The following is a 14861-nucleotide window of genomic DNA, read 5'->3' on the forward strand; positions in this document are numbered from 1 at the left end:
CCAGGCTTAGGACTTGCATTTGGGTAATGAGGAGGCCTACTGAGAGCCCAGTGCTGAGCAGCAGGGCTCTGAAGCATGGCTGACTGGGGCAAGGCACATGCAGGGTATCAGGTTGAAATCAGCAGCCAAGGATGTCTTCGAAGTGAGCCCAAGCATAGAAAGAGATGGCCACTCTTCAATGCAAATGTTTTAAATGCCACTGAGAATGGGGAGGCGGGTGGCATGCTCTGGAGCAGGAGAAACCTGGTGGAGCCTGTTCTCTGCTCTCCCTTGGGACAGCAGCCCAAGTGCTTCTCTGCGTGGGCGCTCAACCATTCAGGTTTACTAGAAGGAGTATTTCAAGTATTCCTCCCCAGAGTGTCTGCTTTTTTCAGGAAAGCGCACTGCTTCTTTCTCTGGCACCTCCCCAAGTGCTCTTGGCAAAGCTGTCAAATGTGTCATTGTAATGGGAGGCCTCTTTGCCGCGGTTTGAGCAGCAAGAGCTGGCTGGGAAGTGCGGGGCCGGTCTGAGGAGGACTGGTTGCAGAGAGCTCTCAGCGGAAATCCTTTGACTCTGGAACTTGTTTGCTCTGGCAAACTCCCTATGCCTGTCTGGACACAAAGAGGGTTCAAGACACATGGCTTTTGTTTGGTTTTCCTGGAGGGAAGGCTTTGCTTTTCATTTGGCTGAATTTCTGGGTGGTAGAGAAAGAGGGGGAGAGAGAGAGAGAGAGAGTGTGTGTGCTTCAGGCTGTATCGATCTGTGTCTTGTGTGAGGGTGATAGTGGTGCTTTTTGGTGACCTTTTGCTTTCTGAACCACATATAAGCACCACAGAGGCAAGCTCTTCATGCACCTTTGACAATAAAATAGAGGTTAAGGTACGTGAGGGAAGGGTTCTCTTGTTTCTTAGCTGCAGGTGGAGATCAGACGAATGCTCTCACTCTGTAGCTCCCAGCAGCCTCTAGCTCTTTTTCTACCACCTCTGGATCTTCTGCCACAACCTCACATGGCCCTGACCCACCTGAAGAGTCTCAAGCTGTTAGGAAAGGGAATTCATCAGAAGGTGTGGTGTGCAGAAAACCACAAGAGCTCCATGAGGAAGAATTACCTGAGTGCAGGGAAAATCAGTGTAAGAAGACAACACACAGAGTCTCTAATATATTGTTTAAAAAGTGGTGGTGGGGAAGAAAGCTTTGACTTTGCCTTCTAGAAAGACTGATTATTTATTTGTGAAATATAATCACGAGGCAGTGCTTGTAACTAGACTTCTTCTGAGAAGATAAGACACAACATTTTGTTATTCCATGGATTCTGGAGAGACTCTAGTTTTTAAAAATGCTTTGAAACAATGCCATGCATTGGATGAAAACGCACACAAACTGAAACATAATTTAGTGGCAGTGCTGATCATTTTGTCTCCCCAAATCCAATCTGCCAGATCCTAGATCGTTGCAGTATGCCTTAGAGGCCATGGGGCAGAGAAAACAATCAGCTTGAAGAACATAATAAAGTAATGTTGCACAGCCCCTACCAGCTAGGGATGTTGCTGAAAAACAACTCGTTAAGAAGTGTGTTTTCAGGAGCATCATGTGAAAGGCTGAAGGTTTGCTATTCTGAGGAGGCTGCAAATGTACAGCTTGTAAACCCTGACATGAAACAGGAGTCGCGGAATTTGAGATTTATTTTCCCCCAAACCACTTTTAGACTCTGGAAAAGAACTTCAAGAAAGCATCAGCCTTCAGCACTGAACACCTAGAACTGGGTTGCTGACCCTCTGAAGGCACAAACTGTGGGATTTTTTCACTCATTTTGTTTCACTATGGGCAATGCTCCTCCAAATTCTCAGAAGTCAGATAACAGCATGCAGTAATTTCACCTTCCTCCTTGTAATAGCTAGTGTGATTTCTAGCAAGTTGCACAAGTTGCTTTAAGCACACCCCTGTTTCCCTGAGCTACACTGTGGTTTTGCTGGAAATTTATAAGTTAGATCACAGCCCCTGCTGAACCAGTGGGTTCTCCTAGTGTGCTACCACTTCATCAGATAGTACAGAAAAGTAGGAAGAGATTAAATTACACCAGGGAAAGATGTAAAAGTGTACCATGTGTCCTGTGAAACCAGTCTAGGGAAAAAACAAGTCTCAGTAGTGCAAAGGGAAGTCAAGTCATTAAAAGGGATTGCCCACTGGGAAGTATAATGTCTATAATAAGTCTTTGAAAGTGTGTTCAGCACAATGCTTCTCACAGAAATGAATATATGGGACCTAGGCCACATTTTCAAATAGGCTGTAGTTTTCTAAACTATCTCCCCACAAATACATGCCTGGAAAGTGCATTGGGTGTCTCCCTGACTTTCCTCTTATTTTGCTTTGCAGGTGGATGTCTCTTGGAAGGGCTGAGATTCCTGGTTTGTGCATGTGCCAGCATGGAGTGAGCTGCAGGTGCTGCAGAGCAGCATCCCCTGCTGAGCAGCAGGAGGTGGTCTGTCTGCTCAAGCATTACCTCCCAAAGACATTTCTAATTGTGATCTCTACAGGGTGAGGGGTGTGCTGGTTTGGCCAAATTTAGAAATACATCCTCTGAGAGAAGGCAGGCTATAACCACCCCTCCCCCACCAGGTTCGGGAAAAAAACCTTTTTCCTCGAAGGAAAGTGAAAGAGATAAAAACTATTTATTGAACAAACACACAGGAAAAGGGATAATGATGCTAAATAATAAAACCTCTCACTGTAGAGAGAAAACCTGGGGAAATTTCAGAGTCCTTCCGTAGATCTCTCTCCCCCTCCCTGGAGCTGGGATGAGGTGGTGGGCCCACCTCCAGGGCCAAGGCCTCGGTGGAAATTCCTCCCGATGTATTCTGATGTTGAAACAGTCCAGCAGAGAAAAGGAAAAAGAAAAAACAAAGTCCCAGGAAAACAAAGGTTCAACTCTCCGGAGGAAAAGGAGCTGAAAAACTGTTGGAAAGCTGGCTGGAAAGAAAGCAAGCCTGGTGCTTCCCTCTGCTCTTGCTCTCCTGCCGCAGCTGAATGCAGAGAGCCATCTCTGTCTCTGTGTGACCTTGAACAAGCTGCAAACTGCTTTGAAGAAGTTTTGCTCAGTTTTTCCTCCCCCCCTCCCCCCCCGCCCCCCCCCCCCCCCCCGGCTCAGTTTAAAGGCATAGAAAGGCACAAAATTAATTCCTAGGCATAGGGCAGCGATAACGGATACACATCATAAAGTCACCCCAAGACAAGGGGGATAACCTGCATCATGCTTCAGCATCCTGGCCTGTTTTACCTGTATGTAAACATATAAGTTTAAGGAATTCCCCTCTGACTTTTTTTGCAAGGTCATCCTGCAGAAGTATATTCCTTTTCAGTAGAATATTATTTACTTCAAATGTAAAATGCGTGCCTTGTGTATTAGTGCAGCTGCAGTATTTCAGCCTACTGGAAGAAGAACAATTCCTGTGCATGAAGCCAACCAGAGTGACCCAAATCTGCAAAGTAAGAGAGGGTTACTCCTTCCAACAGCAGCATCTTTGCACAGAATCTTTTACCCAGGAACCTCACGAAGTTCAGCCAGGGGAAGTGCAACTACCTGCCCTGGGGAGGAAACCCCCTGGGAACTGGTACATGCTGTGGGCTGCCCTGGTGGAAAGCAGCTTGGCAGAGAAAGGCCTGGGGAGCTGTCAATGTGTGCTTGTGGCAAAGACAACGAAATGTACTCCAGGCTGCATTGGGAGAGGTATTGCCAGCAGGTCAAAGGGGTGATCCTTCTCTACTCAACACTGCTTAGGGCTCACCATGAGTGCTGTGTCCAGCTCTGGGCTCCCTTGTCCAAAAGAGACATGGACACACCGAAGAGAGTCCAGCAAAGGATCATGAAGATGATGAAAGAACTGGAACTCTCCTCCTGTGAGAAATGGCTGAAAGAGCTACCATTCTTCAGCCTGGAGAAGAGATCAATACTGAAGGGAAAGTCCGTAGAACACAGAGACAGGCTTTTTCCAGTGGTGCTGAGTGACAGGACTAGAGGCAATGGTCACAAACTGAAACACAGGAGGTGCTGTGTGAACATAAAAAGGAACTCTTCTATTGTGAGAATGAATGAGCACTGGCAGAGTTTGCCCAGAGAGGCTGTGAAGTCTCTATCCTTAGAGGTATTCAAAACATACTGGACATGGCCATGGGCAATCAGCTCCAGGTGGCCCTATTTGAGCAGTGGGGTTGGACAAGGTGACCTCCAGAGGTCTCTTCCAACAGCAACCATTCTGTGATCTAAGACAATTCCTACTTTTTAAAAAATATTTTCCTGAAGTGCTTTGAAACAAAGCCATGTGAAGGATGGGGACCCAGCTAGGAGAACAATTTGACACCACATCTTTTTTTGTCCCCCTGTTTTGACTCACCAGCTGAGACCTGCCAGATACGTTGTTCAGTCTTGACTTTATGATCTTCAATAGCACCAGAACAAGAAAGCAGATGCCAAACAAGTAATTGTGGGAGTTTGGCTGGCTTCCCTGGTACACAGCATAAGGAAGGTTGTAATGCTCTCTTCAGTCTTTGATAGAAAACGGTGAGTGCTGCAGTGTCTTATTCAGTAGCCAAAGTGTTTATTTATACTGTACAAAGCAGACAGGTGTGCTTGGTCTGTGGTGGCCTTTTTACTGTCAAGAGTCCACCTGGACTGTGAATAGGTCCTGATTGTTGTCTGTATTGGCAGAGTCTGATCTTGAGAGTCACCGTAGAGGGTTTGTTAGGATATTCTAGATAGAGCTAATGCATCTTGTGGTCTGCAGGGCGCAAATAAGGAGGCAGTCAAACCCAGCCTCCTGGTTTAGGAACAGAGGTCTCTTCCAGCTTCCTTGGGTAGGGGTGAAGGGAGTTTTAGACTCTACAATCTGCATTCCAGCTAAGCAAGGAAAATAGCTTCCTTCCTTCCTAACTTGGACACAGTAAAGGCAAATGCATTCTGGTGACATGATTTTTCCCTGAAGCAAAATGCTTTCAGAGCTTCACCAGCCATATGGAGCTCTGCACACGCAGTTTTCCATGAATATTGCATTAATCCATATTCCAAGTTATGAATTGCAATCAATCCATTCTTGTGCTAACCAAGCTACAGCTGCTCCCAGCTGAAAAGTCTTTTGAACTCTGCCAGACGAAATATTCCAAGTCTCGTTCCAAGGTGCAGTAATTGTCATTGTGGTTCTCAGGCTTTCATACATATTTAATTTAGAGTACATATAGAAATATGCATTCTGCTTATACTGAAGCTGGTGCCAATGCTTACAGTGATGTTGTCTGAAGACTAATGAAAGACCAAAATTGCTTCAATACTTGTAGTATGTTGATTTCAACTTTAATACAACTAAGCTGTATTGATAGTAAATAATTCAAAACCCAAAGTGAATGTGCTGCATGGTACTTTAAAGGAAGACATCTGCTGTAAAGTTTCAGGGTGTGTCTGGGCTTCCTCTGTGGTGTTCAGAGCTAGGAGACAGCTTTGCCCTCTTGCAAACACAGGAGCCACTTTTGAGTGGACATGAGAACTGGGATCCAAGTTTTCTGGTGGTTCCCATGTAGTCTAGTTCTGCCTTGGCTTGTTGCAAGGAAAGAACATCACTTCAGATGTGTAGGTCCTGGTGATCTCACAGAGGATTCAAAACAGCTATTTTTATTTAGAGGTGTAGCAGTTTTTAAATTTTTTTTTTGGTATCTTAATATTTGTGAATTATATTTAAAATCTCTAAATTAATAAAAATAAACATTTTGATGATGTAATGTGGGAATTCTCTTCCATTTCAGTGAATATGCACAATATTATGTTACTCGTATTGAATGCTCTTTCATGTAGACGGGAACAGCAGGATTTGTTCATTTTATGAGCTCAGGACTCTGATGCTTGGTGCTAACAGCTGAGTACCAGACCTTTCAATTTTTAGGCCACTTCCTGAGATTGTTTGAGCACTAGTTGAAAAGAAATTCTTAGCACGTTATGGTTGTTTTTTGGTGAACTTGTGCAGAGTTTTGAAAAGTGTTGAGTCTCATGTTTTGCAAGTAACTCTTATTTCTCAGCTAGTGTGACTGTAAAGCATTTTTATTCATTTTAGTATGATACAAGGGTTTAAAAATGAGCAATTTGGGGATTTTATAGGGATTCAAAACTCAGTATTCACTCTCCTTTTCCTCATTGCCTTTACATTTCTGTGTATGTAAAAATTTTGGTATACGTACAGAGAGATCTATAAAATCAAGTGGGTTTCATAAAAAAATTGCAAAATGAAAATAGTCCAACCAAACCTTTACAGAATAGTTTTTCTGTGAACTGCCATTCCCCAGAGGACAAATGCCAAGCAGCTGCCTTGGTTATTCTGTAGCCCAGCTCCTGCTCATGTGGAGAGGGGATGGGGAACAAGGATGGCAGTGGGGCTGAGGTGCCACTAGACCTGTATCAGGCGGAGGCTCATGTTCTGAATTTCTGGTGGGTTTGAAGGTACCTTCAGATGATTCTGAAACTCTCAGAAGCATCTGAGGACTGTCATGAAGGTCAGATTTGAAATGCTTATTCATCAAAATTCCCGAGGAAAGGATAATTAGCTCCTGTCATTCCTACCCTGTTTCTACTCCTCAAGTTCCTTTGGATGCTCCCAGGAAGGATAGTCCATTTGACGTGAAATGCTGAGACAACAAGCATTTTATATTTAATCATAAAATGACATTTCTAACCGTATATTTGTGATTAAGCCATTGTTTTTGTTAGTCACAAGGGATAATTGCATCCAGAAATTTGCAAAGAAAAAGTTATACTGGGGAAACAGTATTATACTGATGTTTCAATTATATGAGTAATTTTCTAGCATAGATCAGCAGTAAACTTCCCTAAAGGGCCTATTAAACAGGAAGCAGGAAAATGGAGCTGGGTTAGTTGCCAGACATTAGTGTGTCTAGTGCTTGTGTGTCAGTCCATGCCCTTGCTCTTTTTGTCTTTTAGGCAATGTCAAGCAGTTGGCAAAATCCCATGTCACAGGTCTGTCACAGCAGATATGCATGGGAAGGCTCTTGTTCTGGAGAAAGGAGACTACTGGGGCTTGGGTCTATAAGCAATGAGTCCCTGATTCCCCCCCTGTTTAAGTCTATTTCTGAATCTCCTTGCAATGGAAACAAGGATGTTCTGTCTTTCAATTAGCTTTGGTCAGTAACTGGGAGAATACCTGATGGTATACAAGATGCCAATACAAGATGGGAATGCTGTTCCTGGGGTGGAGTCTGGGATGATGGACAGCAGGCAAGGGTCACCCTCCCTTAACTGAGGCACCAATGCTGCTAGACTCAACCCCTTCTGAAATACTATCTGGGGAAGTGACCGGGGTCAAGAAGTGCCTTAATCACTCGTTCGGAGTACCAAGCACTGTTTTTTCCATTTTAATTCTTCTCTTAGCTGCACTGCCATACAAGCCAAAGCCCTACCATAAATTTCCATTATCCTCTCATAAGAGTGTTTTTATTGGTGATGGCTTATTTCACACGCTGACCTGTTTTATGGTATTCTGGCAAAGCAAACAATCCATTAAGATTTTCTGAGAGGGCCGTGGTGGAAAAAAATATACTACCAAGCATTTGCTAATACACAGTGAGGCAGAGAAAATGGTCCTGCATCCCCTGTTCGCTGTGAAACCCAGCTCAACTTGTGATGCTTTCTGCTGTGCCATCTGAGCCTTCAGAGCCCTCCTCTCCTGCACAGGTTCAGAGAGTCCCTGCAGAAGTAGGGGGACTTCTCTGCAAAGGTCAGCAATAAGAGTTTCTAAGGGGTCTGTTCAATAGCAAGCAAGAATTCCAGGAATTAGTCCCTGCTGTATCTCATGCTGGCGCAGTAACAATTACGAGTGGTGGCACAGGAGCTGCCGTAGCAGGATATTTGTGGTGGGTTATGCCAAGAGCTACATCTGTGAGGAGAGGCTTGAGCTGCCAAGGATGCTGGAGGCAGCACAGCTTGACTCACGTGGCATGGGCTGATGGAGAGGTGGTGGTGAGGGTTTGCTTCAGAATCTAGACAAGGCAGCATGCTCTCTGGACATACATGGTGAGGGAGCTTGAAAAAGGTTGCTCCCACGCCCTCCTGTGATGTGTTCTGGAAAGCAGCTTAACCTGCCCTCCAACAGGTATTGCTCTCATTTGGATGACCCCATCTGTGCCCTAGAGTTATTATCTTCCCCTAATATCAAGGTCAGAGCTGTATTTTTCTTTTTTCTTCTCCTTGTACTTTTTTCTTAATTTTTAAAAATAATTTTTTAAGTTATTATTTTTAAAAAACTTTCCCACTAGCAAGATTATGATCTGCCTGCCTTACTGCTTCACTCCAACTCATCCCCACAGCCAAGGGCAGGGTCTCTCCTCCAGCTCCTCCTAAAGACCTCTGCCACTTGCTCCCACCTTGAAGCACTGGTGGGCAAAGCCTGTTTCAACACACTCTGTGTGGAGTTACTCAGGGTCTGCTTGTCCTGGGGCTGAACTCACTCTGGGTTTTTTGGAGGGAGAGGGCAGCACGCTGTCTGAGCCAGGAGGCTCATGCCTGCAGAAGGTCTCTTCTGCCCAGCAGGTCAAACATGCTCTTTTCCAGGCTGCATTCACCACTCCTCTCTCCCCTTTATTCTTCTATGTTGTTTTTCCTTCTTATGCCTGTTCAAGTTGCAAAAATCTGCTAGAAATCAAACTCTGTGCACTCCTGATTCAAATACAGGCACTTTCTGATTAACTTCTAGCTCTGCTTACACTTCCCCTTCAGTTCCTCTTGAATTAGCCTCTAATTATCTCAGTTGTAATCACCCAGTGTGATAAAGTTAAAGTAATAATGATTCTTTTTGATAGTACAATGTTTTCTCTCAAAGTTTGATAGTATAATGTTTTCATTCTCAATGAATGTTGTAGTTAGTAAAGACAGAATGCCAAGCTGCTTATGGGAAACAGATTTTTACAGATTCTAAACAAATGCCCTGCATAGTTCATGTACAGATAATAAAAGAACAAAGTAACCACTCTAAGAAAAATTTATATCTTGATAAAAACCCCCTATCTGTATATTTATGTTCCAAAACACTGCTTTTAAAGGTCCAGAACCTAATGTCTTTGCTTGAGGCCAGAGTTGGGGACTTGAGATGCCTGCTCAGGTTTCTGCACCTCTGTGGCTCTTGGAGCTGGACTGCAGCTCAGGCCATGAAGCTCTTCTGCCATGCACTGCTGAGGGAACAGTTTAGCATCTCTTATGCCTCGTCCCATACGATATCCAGACATGTTGTTTTTTCCTGGGACTGTCAGTCTAGGAGGTGTTTTTAAGCATGCCCATCATACTGTATGTTCACAGGAGGATTTTGCTTTCAGAAAGGAAACCAATGTGCCTCAAAACTGAACTAAGCTGCAGCCACAGGGGAAAGGGTGTGCTGGGGCACGGCGTGGGGAGCATGACTGGTAGCACCCTTCTTCTGAAGCTGTGTCATGCCACATAAAGTAAATCCCATTGCAGGTGGATGGAGTTAAGTGTGTGTGACTCAATACTGAGTGTCTAGGGCATTCAGCTGGAAAAATATGCGTACACGTGGGGAGACAGTTCTGGGCTGCAGCCCATGCATGAAGAAAGGCTTTCGCACTTTATGTTAAGCCAGCCATGTTAGGACACCTAGGCAGAACACAGAGACTTGTCTCCATGCTTCTTTGTTTTCCCTGGCCACAGTCATCATGGTGGGTGTTTGTGCCTCCTTTCTCTTTCTCAAAGAGCCTTTAACTCAGTTTTTGAAAGTTTGCAAGCAAAATTTTTTATTTTGTTGTGTTCTTTTTACCTATTCAGCTGTAAATTTGTGTCAGGTGTGGGAGCCATGCCTGCTGCTTTCACCCTAGATTTAATCAGATAACACTGGCCAGTGGGATGTTAGAAAAGGGGCTTGGGACGCTGAGCGATCAAATGGCAGCTAGCGTGTGGATCCTCTTCTTGGCTCAGCCAGGCTCTTTCTGTACCTGAGGCACTTCATCCTCTCTAGACTTTTCATAGTCATATGCAAAGAGGGGCTTGTGGGGGTGTGTATGCACAGTTTATGTTAATATTCGTCAAGTGTTGAGTGATCAACAGCAGTGGGTCTTCTTCCTGTAATAACACCAGCACTTTACTGGAAGTCTTTGGACAAATCTCTTATTAGAGTTGACTACTGTGATTAGCACATGAGGTTGCATAGAAGCTTTGGGCTAGGCAAGTGCTATGTGTTTGTCATCATACCTTTGCCCTCTCTGAGTGCAGGGAGCTGTGAAGCCTTGGGCGAAAGGGCTGCCACAGGTGGCATTTTCTTAGAAGCAGAAAATCCTCGATAAATCTTTGAAAGAGCAAGCAGGAATGGAAGCTGGGTTTGATGGTTGCTGTCTTGGTGGTATAAATACTGCACAAAGCAAAATAAGGGAAAGAGGCCTTGACTTTGAGGTTTATACTACGTAATTACTAATGCAATCAATATACATCACTGTTTCGGTAGTTTCCCCTTCACCAGCCTCTTGATTATTTAAACCAACTGGCACATTTGTATATTGTTTAGTATCCTCAGCTTTACGAATAACTATGGGACATCTTATCAGTGATTAGAACAAATGTGCTAATAAGCACTTTCAAACCCAGAAGAATGGGTACTTCTGGTATCTTTTATTCTAACAAAAAAAAAATCTTTCCAGTTCAGCATCTAGGCAGAAAAATGGCCAACCTAATTAGAAAAAGGTTTGTCAAGAGCAGGGAAAGCATTTCTCACTTTTTTTTGGCATACTGCAACATCAAACTTGTGAATTTTATGTAAAACATTCTGGAAAGAAACAGCCGTTATGACAAATGTGTTATTAGTTCTAAATTAACATAACTAATGAGGTCCTCAGTTCAGTGTGAAAAAAAGTAATAAAGTGCTGCAGTGCGCAGCATTGTATTACCCAGCCTCTTTCTTCACTTGAGCAAACTTCTGCATGGTAAAGGCGAGAGCATTAATTGAGTGCAGGACATGTTTATAAATCCTGAGTGCAGCTCAGGGTTTGACTGCTGCCACAACTGCTCATTCTTACCTTGTCTGTAATTAACTTCTTGCAGCTTGAAATTCTCCATGAAATGAAGGATGGTCTCTGTTTCAGAGAGGCTGCTCTGGCCTAAAGTAAAGAGACCAAACTCCTACTGCATCTCAAAGTCCTTGCCTGGCTGTGTGGGCAGCCGGGGAATGAGCCAAAAGACTCTTAGGATCAGTCTTCTAGGTAAATAACACTGTAGGCAAGAAGAGGATAAGAGGCTTGTGACTTTCCATAGGTTGTTCCTTATGACAAATTTGGTACAAGCTCCACTGATCCCTGATGAAGGCATCCAGTGTACCGTCAAAGAGGAGCCTGGCTGCTGCGTACAGTTACCTACATAAGTGTGCACTGGCACATGTGGAGTGAATGTGGGCTTCGTATATGAGTCCCACCAAATGTGGGACCAATCGAACCTGTTGGAGTCAGTGGGACCCTTGCTGTTAACTCCAGTGAGTGGAGCTCAGTGTCAACCTAGGGAGCAGGAGCACCTTCCACAGCAGCTCCTTCATGCCATGTGCTCCCAGTGCTCTCCTTGTGCTGCCTCTGGCACTTGCTGGGTCACTCTGTTATCTGATTTAGCTCACTGAAGTGGCCCAAAAGTAAGAAAAAGTAAAAAAATAAAAAGGAAATTAGAATTCTTTTGTTGGTTCCTGCTTTCTGGTGGGTCATGGCAGTGGAAGGAAGAGGTAATGGAGGGAAGGAGCTGTGGGGAAGCCTGGGATGGCAGCAAGGCTGAGGCTGGGGCAGCAGCAGGAAAATTAGGTAGGGAGAAGAGCAGCAGCCCTGGCTTGGTCACCAAGCTTCTAGACTGTCTGGGCTGCCTGTGAAACCACAACCAAATTCCTTATGTCAATGTCTTTATTTTGGTTATTGTTTGAAGGAGTTTCCAATCAAAACTTTGTGTATTCCCTAAAATCTGATCTTGAATTTGAACATGCTGCACTACAGGGACTGAAGTCTACCAGTCATATAACATAGATGAATGCCTTTGAAAAACAAATCCTTAATCAAAGTTACACTCCATTTGTTTTTTAAGTTTTCATTTTTCCATTTTAGTAGCTGTTTCATTGCTAGGAGAAGCATTAAGACTTTTCTCATATTTTTCTTCTTGTGGGTCTTTTAAAACTGAATGTACCTTGTTATTAATGTCTTGGTGGAGGATATTTTCACTTATCTGCCCTGTACTTGTAGCTTGACTCCAAGATTACCTGTCAAGGGTTTTGGTGTCTTCATGCAGGAATTTGTGCATTGTTGTTTTGACTATTTGAACACTTCCATTGTAGTATTTCTTTCTCACTATACTGTTGTAATTATATATCAAGTTAGCTGAAGGCAGAAATTCTTTTTGTTCTGTTATGTCTTTTTTGTCAGCCTGCAGTTAATACACATTGACTTACAAAAACAACATCAATGAAATTATAGTTTCAACTACATTGTAACTCTTTTTTTTACACAGTCACGGAAAGAAAGCAAAACCAAGTTGCAAAATGTGGGCTGGTTGAAAAGGCCAATTTCAACATGAGAAAAATGATGAAAAGATACCTTCAGAAAAATGAAGAAAAGATATCTTCAGAAAAAATACACTATGTATGATAACAAGTCATTTATTTCTAAACAGGTGCTGTCTTCGGTCAAAAAGACTGAAGAGGTCACTTTTCTGCTCAGACTTCCTTCTGTGAACATTTAACCAAGGTAAGAGAGTCACTGCTGCAAATTATCTCTGCCACTCACGCAGTATTTTCCCTGTGGGATACCTTTTCTGTTTTAGTGTTTGTTCTTTTTACTGAATGAATCACCATCTCCAATAATAGCGAACTCCCCAAATTATCAGATGAGCTTTTTGAAGTTTGATAAGAAATATGTTTTCATTCTAGCATGGGTTTCTTCCAGAGCAAAACAAGACTTGTGGGAAAAGCTGGGCTTTTCCAACACTTCACCTCCTGAAAATGTCAGTGATAACTTGTTTTGAAATGGTTATTGGAATATATTCAAAGCACTTTATCAAAATATTTTGTCTAAAATCTCCCAACCATAACTACTTTTGATAAAAGATTGTTTCAAAGCATGACTCAACAAACATACAAACCTCAAAGTGCAGAAAACAGCAAAAAAATTAGCATTCCAGATTTCCCCCATAAAGATATATTTTTTTTCAAATAATACTTGCCACCTCTCAGCTCATTAATCTACTCAATGAGACAAGCAAAGGGTTATCTTTGGAAAGAGGTTCACCTCAACTGTTTCTCTGGATTCACTTGTTGTTTCTTGGTACCATCTGTTTTTGACGCCAGCTTTGCTCATGTCTGCTCTTTTCAGATTTGCAGATCTCCCAGAAAGCTCTTCCATCCTGCTCTTTGTGTCTGCTCCTTCTAGGTACGTATGTGTCAGGTTCCTCATATTCGTTCCTCTTTTGGCAAGCCAAAGAGAAATCATCCAGAGTAATTTAATCCACTGCTAGGTGCCTTTGCACAAGAGTTTGTCAAGTTCCTATGAAAAATCACTCTGGAAGCACAGCATGCTTGCCTTTTGCCTTTTTTACATTTTTCACTCTACAAACACTAGGAAGAATCCAGTGGTAGTACAGCTGGGTATTTCTTACAAGTTGTTTAAGAAAACAGAACTTAGTATTCAGTCCCATCCTCCTGCTGGCTGCACAGCCACATGCAGGTAAATATTGCTGCATGCTTTCAGACAGAGACATGGGTGTGTATGCAGTGTTACATAACAGAGAGGGTTAATGTGTGCTGCAGAGCTGTGAAGAAAGTAAGCAGGCATTCATGTGTCAGGAGAGGACAATGGGGTTTTTTGTTCAGAAAATCTGAAGGTATGCTTAAGCCCTTCCAAGGTATCACACAGGTCACTATTACATCATTGATTATTTACATTTTCTGCTCTGTATCATTTTCTCTTCTTGGCTTAGAGAAGCAAGTTAAAGCTAGATAAATGCTGGATGTGCTCAAACACTGTGCATTCAGCTTCTAATGGCTTAATAACCACTTTCTTCTCTCTCGTTTGTCATCATTATTATGTGTCTGTTAACAAGAAACTGTTCAGCAGAATCACAGAAGAAGCTGCCTAATATTTTACTACCAGATTTGTGAGAAGGAATAGGGCAGGATAGCAAGGAACAATTTTTAGAAGTGAGGAATAAACAGTGTCTTTAAAATTTAATTTCTTGCTGTCATCATCCTAATTATCAATGGATCTATTTGATGTCTCAGTTTAGAGAGTGAGAATAGTGCTGTTTTGTGTCTGTCACAGTGATTAATGTCTTTCTTTTTAATAACCCAGTAATGTGTACAGAGTCATGTACTAAATCTATAGACTATGCTGTGCCAGAGCAATTATATGACATATACCCAGTTACATCAGTGGTGATGTCCTCTGTTTGGATTGCTGAAAAAGCAGACTGATGACAGGGTGTCTGCTGAACCAGATAGAAACCATAGCCCTGGGAACATACACTGAATTTAATACTAGTTGTTTACCTTCTATTCCCTACTCACTTTGGATTATTTTCCTCATCACAGGAACCAACTTCTCTGCGCATTCCACAGGGCAGCAGAAATAGAGGGACAATAAAATCACAGCTAAGTGCATCATATTTATCATGTAATATCTCTGATCCTTTCCTGGAACTGGTAAGAGAAATGGGGTATATCCCACTGAATTAATGTGGTTGTGCTCATATTACATGAACAATGGTTATGAAAGGCAGATATTAAAGCAAATCACTAAATTCATATTAATTTTAGTGGCATTTTGACCAGCCCTAAGCAGAAGCCTGTGGCTTTGAGGAATTGATATCTACATTTTTATT

The 14861-nt window shown here is 42.8% G+C and overlaps 1 long non-coding RNA gene across 2 annotated transcripts in view; it reads left to right on the forward strand.

Moving 5' to 3' along the window:
- The window catches only part of LOC125326185, a 151266-nt gene that overhangs the window by 18361 nt on the left and 118044 nt on the right, over positions 1–14861 (forward strand). For both annotated transcript variants that reach the window (XR_007203709.1, XR_007203708.1), the window contains exons 2-3: positions 12660–12733; positions 14572–14682. This is a non-coding gene — a long non-coding RNA (uncharacterized LOC125326185). The remainder of the gene's footprint in view (positions 1–12659; positions 12734–14571; positions 14683–14861) is intronic.

Source organism: Corvus hawaiiensis, chromosome 5 (genome assembly GCF_020740725.1).
Source record: "Corvus hawaiiensis isolate bCorHaw1 chromosome 5, bCorHaw1.pri.cur, whole genome shotgun sequence".
Lineage (NCBI taxonomy): Eukaryota > Metazoa > Chordata > Aves > Passeriformes > Corvidae > Corvus > Corvus hawaiiensis.